At 38.9% G+C, this 10,712-nt stretch overlaps 1 protein-coding gene across 1 annotated transcript in view; it reads left to right on the top strand.

Moving 5' to 3' along the window:
- The first annotated feature begins 9,257 nt into the window (after window positions 1-9,257).
- The window catches only part of LOC136882114 (zinc finger protein 33B-like), a 72,801-nt gene continuing 71,346 nt past the window's right edge, over window positions 9,258-10,712 (top strand). The window contains exon 1 of the mRNA XM_068229374.1: window positions 9,258-9,323. The gene's annotated coding sequence lies outside the window, so the exon portion shown is untranslated. The remainder of the gene's footprint in view (window positions 9,324-10,712) is intronic.

The following is a 10,712-nucleotide window of genomic DNA, read 5'->3' as shown; positions in this document are numbered from 1 at the left end:
ATAGGCCTACTTCAAATGTGGCATGTGCATTAGTTTATGTTGGGCTTTCAACTAAGCTTAATTTAGTAGGTGGCAGTGGAGTGAAATTTTACCTGTGTAGCATTTTATGTATCCCTTTATTATTATTATTATTATTTATTAGTATTATTATTATGATGATGATGATTATTATTATTATTATTATTATGTTGTTGTTGAAGCAGCATATTACAACAGATCCCTGCTTCATAGGCATAAATAGGTACTACAACCAGTGCCAATTGATATGCAGTTGACCCTACTGTATTGTGAATATTTCTTGTTATGGTACCTGTTTATCGTTTACCCTGGAGAGTTCATTTTTGTTGCCATCTGTTGGTGGTGTATGGTTCACTTAAGTGTGATACTTGTGTTATTTTCTTTCCATAATGGTCCTGTAGGCTATATGTCACTCTTTGCATCTTGTGTTGTTGGGCATTGGTTTGAAGTAGGCCTATTTCAGTCAAAAGTATACCGAGCACGGTAAATACAGTATTTTAAAGTTGTTTTTGGAAGTTATGAAGTGTTTATTGTAGATGTCAGTCGCATTAATATTTCAAATTAGGCTACACTTCCTTACGGACAACTTTCAGAGGTTAGCTTTCAGCTATTAATCCCAATATGATGCGGTAATTGGAAAAAATTACTTGTCTCTTACATTATAATAAATAATTAACATTAAACAATTAGTGTTACTCACGGGGATGTAATACTTGCAAAAAAAAAGATCATAATGAGGGTGTATCCTATCGTAGCTCTCTTTTGGTTTTAAACATTTTCGTCGTAATTATGCATTTATGTCCACGGTTTTTATTGTAATTAACGCTTAACCACAACAGCTAAGCAGGGTACATATCATATTCCGATTTCGCCGCCTTTTCGAATGTCACTGTTCGACAATTTCCTTATATCCTCTCGGACTCTGCTTCGAACTACCCCCCAGTCAGCTGATCGAGATGTTGGCTTCAAGCCGCAACATGGACGAGGTGGCGCTAAGCGCACTCTATAGTATTAATGCTCTAAGGTCTTACCAAACGCACTATTATTCAAGAGCTTATAGAAATCTTTCTCAAGCTCGTTAACTGCATTTGTTCATAAATGATTGTTGAGATCGATATATGGTCTTAGCCACGGTGACTGATAGAATTCTAGCACGCGATGAATTTTTGTTAACTTCAAACCATGCTGCAATCACTGTTTTAAATTCCGATAGTGAATGACATACTTAAAATTGTCATAAAAATCGGTGACTAGCATGTTTGTTGTTGATGTGATGTACGGAGACTTCATATTTTCAGGGCTGAACGGTAAGTCATTAGGATAAGTGTGTAACTCTTTAGGATACTGTAGGTCGACTTCAAGAAAATACCCTTTGTTAGCTTCATCGTCTAGGGTGTGCAGCTGTAAATCGTCAATTTCGCACTGCGGTAGCCAGCTGAAGCCATTTTATGGTAGATGCTGACTCATTGTCCACCCATACTGATTGTTAGCATCAAGATAAGCAATATACTGAGATTGCTGATTAGAGTCAAAACTCGGCATGTACTTATTATTTGCATTAGAATACCGCCCTCTACACTGACTTAAGCCACCTCGAACAGACGATTTTATAAAGTGCACCATATCGATATCTGTTAGTAGTTCCAAATTCACTTGCGTGTATTTTAACATGGCGTCCCAACTTAACCCAGCGCTGTAAAATACTGGCATGGGTCAAGGCCGTATGTGTTCTTGCAGACAGCGAAAATGTTCAAAAATATCAGCTAACAAAAGTACATCCGTCTTTAAGTATAAATCAGAGTATTCGCCTAGCGTTTGAATGTGGAACTGCTCCCAGATACGTTGTGCATGTAAACAGTCATCATCGCTAATATCAGCGAGCTGCAAAATGATTGTTTTGATGGTAAGGCGCGTTCTTCGAGGCGTTCTAAGCAGTCAATATATTCATAACAAAATACACACTTACGCCGAATTAAATTAAACTGCTTTTCTTCAGGAAAAACACGTCGAATTTCTGCGAATTGTTCTGGTTGCAAATTACTCGAAAGTTTATCAAGGCAACTCGCCATAAAGCGAAACGAGTCAAGAAATCTCAATGTTACAGTATGTTTTTAATCTACTTTTACGCATTTTGTAAATGCTATATAACGCTCTTTGTTCTCAGGGAATATATTTTTTTCACCTGAAGCACCAAATTGTGAAATAATAAAATGGGAGTCGTAACCAGATAAGTTATGCAAAATTACAGGAACTAATTTTGGAACTCTGTACTTAAGATTGCAGCTATTATGAGCTGGACATCTGCACAAGCCATTTAAATGGTCATGATCGAAGACTTTAGGGTCATTTTCTGAAAATTGACCATCACAGATACTACATTTTGTAGCACGTTCATGTTCTTGTAACGGAATTTCAGTGAGTGGTTTCGTAGGAATGTTAGTATTTAGAATACGGCTAAGTCGCACAGCATCACTTTCAGGTCATTCTAAAAACACTTTAGCAGCAGGGGGCCCTCGATACAGCTCTAACTTGCTCTGACACACATGCATGTGTGTAGTATTACTAAAAGAGTTGTCCGGATTAGGTCCGCATGTGCTAAATGGTTTGAGGATGGCTTCAAAGTCAGCTTAAATGACGAAAGGCACCCAGAGCTGCTTGTTATAATTCGTAAATTTCAAATCATTATTGTCTGTATATACATGATTGTAGTCATTTCTAGAATGGTTCTTTTTTACTGATCTTCAGTTCTAAAATTCTGCAGGCATCCGTCACATAGCCACTTTTTACTATCACATTTTGACAACTCACTACTAACAATGTCTACTTAAATTTTTAATCCAAAAGAAAGTGCCAAAACTCCCCATTTTCTATATAGTGTAAGTTAACATGAGTACCCTTATTATTACTTGTTGTATAATACAAAGGACCTACTACAGACTATTCGTCTACACCATACACATGAATGCTAATACTATTTAGTTGTTCAAAGCGCTTAAATTCATGTAACTGCATAGGAAATTCTACAGAATCTCAATTTAATTGTGTTGAATAGTGAGATACGATGATGTTCTATTCGCTACATACGATTTCGCAGGATTTAAAGTCGACCAAATAGCCCATCCAAAACACGTCTCGTCATTGTTTTGAACGTTTACAACAGCTTCTTTCACTCAATCCATGTCGGCAGGGGAACATAGTGTTACTGTGTTCAGCATCTTCATGTCTGGCAAGGATGTCACGTCCTGTAAACGTAGCCTGACACTGCTCGCAGGGGAACATAGTGTTACTGTGTTTAGCATCTTTATGTCTGGCAAGGTTGTCACGCCTTGTAAATGTAGCCTGACACTGCTCGCAGGGGAACATAGTGTTACTGTGTTTAGCATCTTTATGTCTGGCAAGGTTGTCACGCCTTGTAAATGTAGCCTGACACTGCTCGCAGGGGAACATAGTGTTACTGTGTTTAGCATCTTTATGTCTGGCAAGGTTGTCACGCCTTGTAAATGTAGCCTGACACTGCTCGCAGGGGAACATAGTGTTACTGTGTTTAGCATCTTCATGTCTGGCAAGGTTGTCACGCCTTATGAACGTAGCCTGACACTGCTCGCAGGGGAACATAGTGTTACTGTGTTTAGCATCTTCATGTCTGGGAAGGTTGTCACGCCTTATGAACGTAGCCTGACACTGCTCGCAGGGGAACATAGTGTTACTGTGTTTAGCATCTTCATGTCTGGCAAGGTTGTCACGTCATGTAAATGTAGCCTGACACTGCTCGCAGGGGAACATAGTGTTACTGTGTTTAGCATCTTCATGTCTGGCAAGGTTGTCACGTCATGTAAATGTAGCCTGACATTGCCCGCAGGGGAACATAGTGTTACTGTGTTTAGCATATTTATGTCTGGCAAGGTTGTGACGTCTTGTAAATGTGGCTTGAGACTGCCCGCAGGGGAACATAGTGTTACTGTGTTTAGCATCTTCATGTCTGGCAAGGTTGTCACGTCATGTAAATGTAGCCTGACACTGCCCGCAGGGGAACATAGTGTTACTGTGTTTAGCATCTTCATGTCCGGCAAGGTTGTCACGCCTTATGAACGTAGCCTGACACTGCCCGCAGGGGAACATAGTGTTACTGTGTTTAGCATCTTCATCTGTAAATGAAGGTCTTCAATATTGTAAACACGCATATACTTTCGTATGTCGATCTATATATATTCACTGATGTCGATTTTTAGCGATCGAGAAAGGGTGGGTCTGATATTGTAATCAGTACTCCCCACACCGACTTTGACTGGCAGTAGGAAAGGGTTCCTTCTCCAACTCCTGTGTAACTGTCATTAGTAAGGAAGGCCTACAATTGTAATGAATAGTTCCCTTCTCGATTTGACTTGCAGAAGGCAAGTGAGCATGCAGTTTTGTTTAAAACTCCCCTACCCGATTGTGTTTGGCAGTAGGCAAGGGTGCCCGCCATTATAAAGAAATGTCCTCATCTAAAAGGTGACTGGCATTAGGCATAGTGGCGTGCTATTTTGATGTAAACTCACCAACTTGGTGTGACTGGCAGTAAGCTGGCTGGCAGTAGGAAAATGGGCCTGGCATTATAATGATAACTGCACAACTCAATTTCGAGTGATAGTAAGGTTATTGCCTACCATTATAATAGAAACTCCTCAACTGTAATCTGTCTGGAAGTAGGAAAGGGGGCTGTCATTTTAACGAAAATTCCCCAAATCGATTCTGTCCGCGTAGTAGGCAATGGGGCCTGCAATTATAATGTAAACTTCCCAACTCGATTGTGAATGCCAGTAGGCAAGTGAGCCTGCCGTTATATCACAAATCCGTAACAAACACTTTACATTGGAAACAACGTACGGGGACCTCCCCATGCTCTTTCTCGGATAACGCTAAGAGACATGCAATTTTAAAACAATCATATTTACCGCATGTACGCTATTTACTTCGATATTCGAATTCAATGTAGATTACCGTAGCGAAGCACGGGCACATTCGCTAGTTTAATTAGTTTTTAAAAATGTACAATTTATAAATTTAGGATGTGTCCACAATTTAAAGAATATAGGTGCACCTTGAGGTAAACCAATACAATAATTTTAAAAGTAGCGAGGGCAGAGTAGGTAACTTGAAATGCACAGGTACTTGAATTAAAAATGAAAGAGTAAATTAGAAGAGAAATTAATTGATTGAATAAATCAAAGATTGCACTAGTCATTCAAAAGACACAAATACCATAAAAGGGAAGAGACGTCCTTTAATTTAAAGCTCAAAAATAATTTAAAATCAGTAAATTTATTAATTATTAATAACAAGGACTCTTTTAGTACTAAAGAAACAAGCACAAGGGGAAAGACGTCCTCTAATTTAAAACTCAAAAATAAATTAAAATCAGAGAATTAATTAATTAATGATTTGCAGAGGACTGTGTTAGTCAAAGATATGAAACGAGTACAAAGGAAAGACCTCCTCTAATCTAAAAGGCAGGAATGAATTAAAATTAAAATTTAATCAATAGTTAAGTTAAAGAGCCAATGAGAACTGCTTACAAGACAATAAGCTTTAACATGTCCATGGTCTAGATTCACCAACTGGCAGAAAGATTTGGTAGAATAAATGACTTGCCATATCTCAGTTAACTGATTCCTTTCAAGATTATTATTAATTCCAGTTTTCACCAGTAATTTTTCTCTTTTCGTTCACATCAGAATATAGTAAGGGAGGCCATAGAGGTTTTCCCAAGGGATCGGATCTCAAATGTATATTACAGGAACGTATATTAACATAGAATGTATCACTTGTGACAACGACAAGAATGGGTCACCAAGAAAAGGAAAATTAATAAAACAGGTCACAATAAAGAAGAGAATATTCACCAAACTTCACCAAGAAGTAAGAGAAAAACCAGCTCAAATCATGAGGGACACGCCCACACCAATCAATTATCAATAATCATCACCAAGGGCATCAGCTGCCATGGAGACGACAACACAAACATAAGCCGCCACCGAAGTGACCAATCACAGATTTCCAAAACCGATGTAGGAGGTTTTAACAGTGTAAATGATAAAGGAATTACGTATTTATTTTACAAATATTTCAATCATTTATTTAAACTGAATGTCGAACTAAGGTTGCAAAATTTCATAGAAGTACCAATGTGGAAATTATTTCTGCTGAACAAATTCAATCCATGAGTCGTTTCTGACCAGCCCCAGGAGAAAAAATAAACTTGATGTAGGTGGAGTCGTTGGAAAATGGCGTTAGTAATGCAGTTTCTCACTCAGGCCCAGGATGGCAGGATAAAATAAATAAAGATGACGACGTCCACAGACTAAATAAGAATCAAAGCCCTCATACCAAATACCTTATCCAGGTATAAAAGCGTAGGCCAAGCGACCACAAACCACATCCGTATTCCATGATAGTTACTAGGCCACACGAAGCAGAAGCTACTCCAGATCGCGGCAAGAGAAAAGACGAGCCTCCAGACAGACTCGCAGTAAAGGTGACCCGAAACGGGACCAGAAAAATAACTCATGGCGAGTAGGTAGTTACAGTTATGATACATTGAAGATAGAATATAACTCGTAGGGAGGAGAGGATGCAAATGGAACCTAGCGACATAGAGCCGCACAGAAAAGAGTAACGGAAAACAAGTCGGAATTAAATTCCCAAAGGACACCGATTTCCACGGCTATATAGCCGAACCAAGAATGTAGTGGGAGAGACACGGAGACACCGTACAAATGCACTGATGTCATGTGGCTAACAGGTACAATTGTTCCTACATCTTTATAATTTGAAATTACACCAGATAACATGCATACGTTACTCTTTAATTAGTTCAATACTCCGGTCAGTCAGAGAAAAGCACATATCAGTTCCCCAATGTTCCTCGGGTGGTGTAAAAGTAACAATTTCCTATTGTACAGAGCGATATAAGCAGGTGGTGAATGAAGGAAAGGAGAACAAGCAAGTAACATTGTCTGATCTATACATTGTCTACTTTTGGCAGAAGTTTTCCATAAAAGCATCTGCTCTTTCAGGAAATCTGAATTTTCACAGTTGCTATCAAATAATGTTTTAATCAAATTATCTACTGCAGCACCACTGTTACACATACTGCTATATTCTTTTTTACGAATTCTACAAGCTCATCAAGTATATCCACTAAATTTGACGAGAAGAAGAGATAGAATGATAGGACACATCTTAAGACACCCAAGACTTGTGCAGTTGGTTTTTGAAGGAAGTGTAGGTGGTAAGAACGATAGGGGTAGACCAAGGTATGAATATGACAAGCAGATTTGAGCAGATGTAGGATGCAGTAGTTACGTAGAAATGAAAAGGTTAGCACAGGATAGGATGGCATGGAGCGCTGCATCAAACCAGTTTATGGACTGATGACTCAAATAAGATGAATACCAAGGAGGGTTCAGAAAAAGTCGCTCAACAGCTGAACAGATCCAAAATCTGAAAACGATCATCAGATATTGTACACTAAGATCCAAGCAGTATGTGTCTGTCTTTGTGGACTTTAAGAAAGCGTACGACTCCATTGACCGGGAAGTCCTGCTAAACATCTTAAATTAATTTGGAGTTGATTTGAAACTGCTGGCATTAATTAGAGCCACCCTGACCGATACAAAATCCAAGGTGAAATTCCACGGTTGTCTCTCGCATTCCTTTGACATCAAAACAGGAGTCCGACAAGGTGATGGGCTATCCCCGATACTCTTCAACTGTGTTCTTGAAAAGATCATCAGAACCTGGCGGGTGAGATTACAGGAAACCAACTACAGTCCATTGGGAATAGGAACCAAATCCAAGGGGATCGCAACACACTGCTTAGCATTTGCCGATGATATTGCTGTTCTCTCAACCGACATAGAAACCGCTAGAGCTCAAGTTGAAATTTTAAAGGAAATTGCCGAACAAACTGGTTTGCAGATATCGTTTGAGAAAACAGAAGTAATGACTAACATCTAAGAGGCTCCACCAAAACTCCATACTAAATACGGGGACATCACCCGAGTAGACAAATTCAAATACCTGGGTGAGATCATCATGAAAAATAGACTGGACAAAGAAGCACTTCAGGAGCGAGTACGCAAACTGGAAATAGCCTACCAAACATCCCGCACAATCTACAACAAAAAATGCCTTTCCCAAAACACCAAGATACGTCACTATGAAACAGTTCTGAAGCCAGTAGTTCTATATGCAGCCGAAACCCTGTCTCTAAATGCCCACAAAGGACTACTTGAAGAACTGGAGAAAAGAGAACGCAAAATTGTGAGAGGAATCTTGGGATCAAAGTACAGAAATGGAATCCATCAAAAGAGATCCAACAAGGAAGTCTACAGCAAAATAGAGAAAATTACTGACAAAAACAGGAAAAGACGGGCACGATATAACGGTCATCTGAAAAGAATGACAGAAGAAAGTTAACTAAAGAAATCTTTCACTTTTTTGATTCAAACCCCAAAACCACAATTCCCTGGTTTAGAAATACCAAAGAAGACCTGCAAATGCTACATATCTCAGCTGAAGACGCCTTTAACAGAGATCTCTTCCGCAAGAAAATATTGACGAACGGGCTAAACCGAGACGAGCAACCGAAGAGAAGACACGGTGCCCCTTGGACAGAGGAGCGTAAGCAGGCCCACTCACAAAGAATGAGGAAAATTTGGGCTCTAAAGAAGGCCAAGTTCAGTGTCAAATGCAACAAGACTTAACGTGGTTCTTGATGGCCCCAGCGAATTATATACGGTATATATATAATAACAATAATAAATAACAATAATAATAATAACTGTACGGTTTAATTTCTATTATACGACGAATTGGATCTTTAAATTCAGCCAGTTGATCCCTCCTTCGATGGCTGTCCACATACGTTACGAGTTATGGACCGGCTGTCGTATTATTTTTCTCCCCTGCAGCAACTAATGACGAATTTGTGTATTGTGGTCTGTTTATACACGGAGAGGTTAATTTTCTATTATAGATCCTCTGTGGGCTAGATATAGCCGGACATTATACACAGTACTTGGGAGTTGTTAGCGGTAATACATCCTTTTGTAAATTCAGCCTATTGTTCTGAATGATAGAAATTAAATTTGTACTACATTAAAATCATCGGTTTTGTTTCGAAGTGTGAGTTAAGTTGTTATATGAGACGCGTATTGGCCAGTTGTACAGCTTATTCCGTTCATTGTGTTACATATTTTCTTTTTGAGGAATCGTGATTTCTATCATTTTACACTGTGTTCACAACCTCTAACGTATTGTCGGTAATGTTGAAGTTACAATAATTTACTTTTGCCGAACATACAGATCTCAGCTGAGAACCGTAATAAGTTAATACTAATCTTTCTGTTTCAGCATTCCAGCCTACATATTTTTATATTTAATACTTTTAATTTTTCTTAAATTTTACGCTTACTTAAGCATTAAAAGTGTATACTTCTGTAACTAGCTTTCTACTTGAAAACTCCTGGCCTTTGCCTTACAAGTGCCGGCAAGTCATGTGTTGTAACAATGTACCGTGCAATTAAATTTAGAGGAATGAGGAATTTTTCTGAAGAGCTACGCGGATAAGTTTCAGAAAGAAATTACAAGATGTAGTGTATAATTTTAATTATTGTGTTAATGTGTTATTTACCTCTGTGTGCGATTTTAGTTTTACTTTACACTGTCGGCTGCGAAAGATGGTAGTAGGGTTCGAAATCTTGAGATTTGTTCCGTTTAGGATATCTGGAATATTATCTGAATATGTAAAATTCTTGGTATATACCGGTAAGTGTTGTTATGGAGATTCTTCTGTATCACATCATTACTCCACAACACAGCTGTATCCAGTAATTACTCCTTATGTTTTATTTATCAGTAGAATGCCTCTCCTTCTAAACATATTTCCTGATAATTATTGGTGTATAAAATATCTTCTTCAGGGGTGAGTGGCGGTGAGATTGCATGGGTTCGAATTCCGCGATGGGCAGCCCAGAAATTGCTTCCGTGGTTTCCCCATTTTCTCATTAATTAACCTTAATTAACTCTCCTATCTTCCTAACACCGAGCTCGATAGCTGCAGTCGCTTAAGTGCGGCCAGTATCCAGTAATCGGGAGATAGTGGGTTCGAACCCCACTGTCGGCAGGCCTGAGGATGGTTTTCCGTGGTGTCCCATTTTCACACCAGGCAAATGCTGGGGCTGTACCCCAATTAAGGCCACGGCCGCTTCCTTCCCATTCCTAGGCCTTTCCTATCCGATCGTCGCCATAAGACATATCTGTGTTGGTGCGACGTAAAGCAAATAGCAAATAGCAAAAAAAAAAAAAAAAAAAAAAAATCTTCCTCACCTTAGCCCTTTCCCTTCGATATGTTAGTGCACTAAATTCAGGCTCTGGAAACTGTACAAGGCAGTTACTTGCTAGTAAAACCAGTAATATATTAATAGAATAAACAGTGATGGCCAGAACAAGTAAACGTGGCACACTTTAGTTGTGGCCCCTACGTTGCAATATACAAAGTACAATTGATCATAGTTTCCTCAATAGATGTGAAGTCTGTTTCCTGGTAATGAGTAAAAATTTACGCAGTTGGCCACAGGAACGAAGGTCGTATTACATGTGTGAAACGTTGTAGTATTCATTGTTAGGGCAGTGTGTTTACTTTTACAGTA

Source organism: Anabrus simplex, chromosome 10 (genome assembly GCF_040414725.1).
Source record: "Anabrus simplex isolate iqAnaSimp1 chromosome 10, ASM4041472v1, whole genome shotgun sequence".
NCBI classification, from domain to species: Eukaryota; Metazoa; Arthropoda; class Insecta; order Orthoptera; family Tettigoniidae; genus Anabrus; species Anabrus simplex.
Note: the sequence above shows the minus strand (reverse complement) of the source record. Positions and strands in the feature narration are given on the sequence as shown.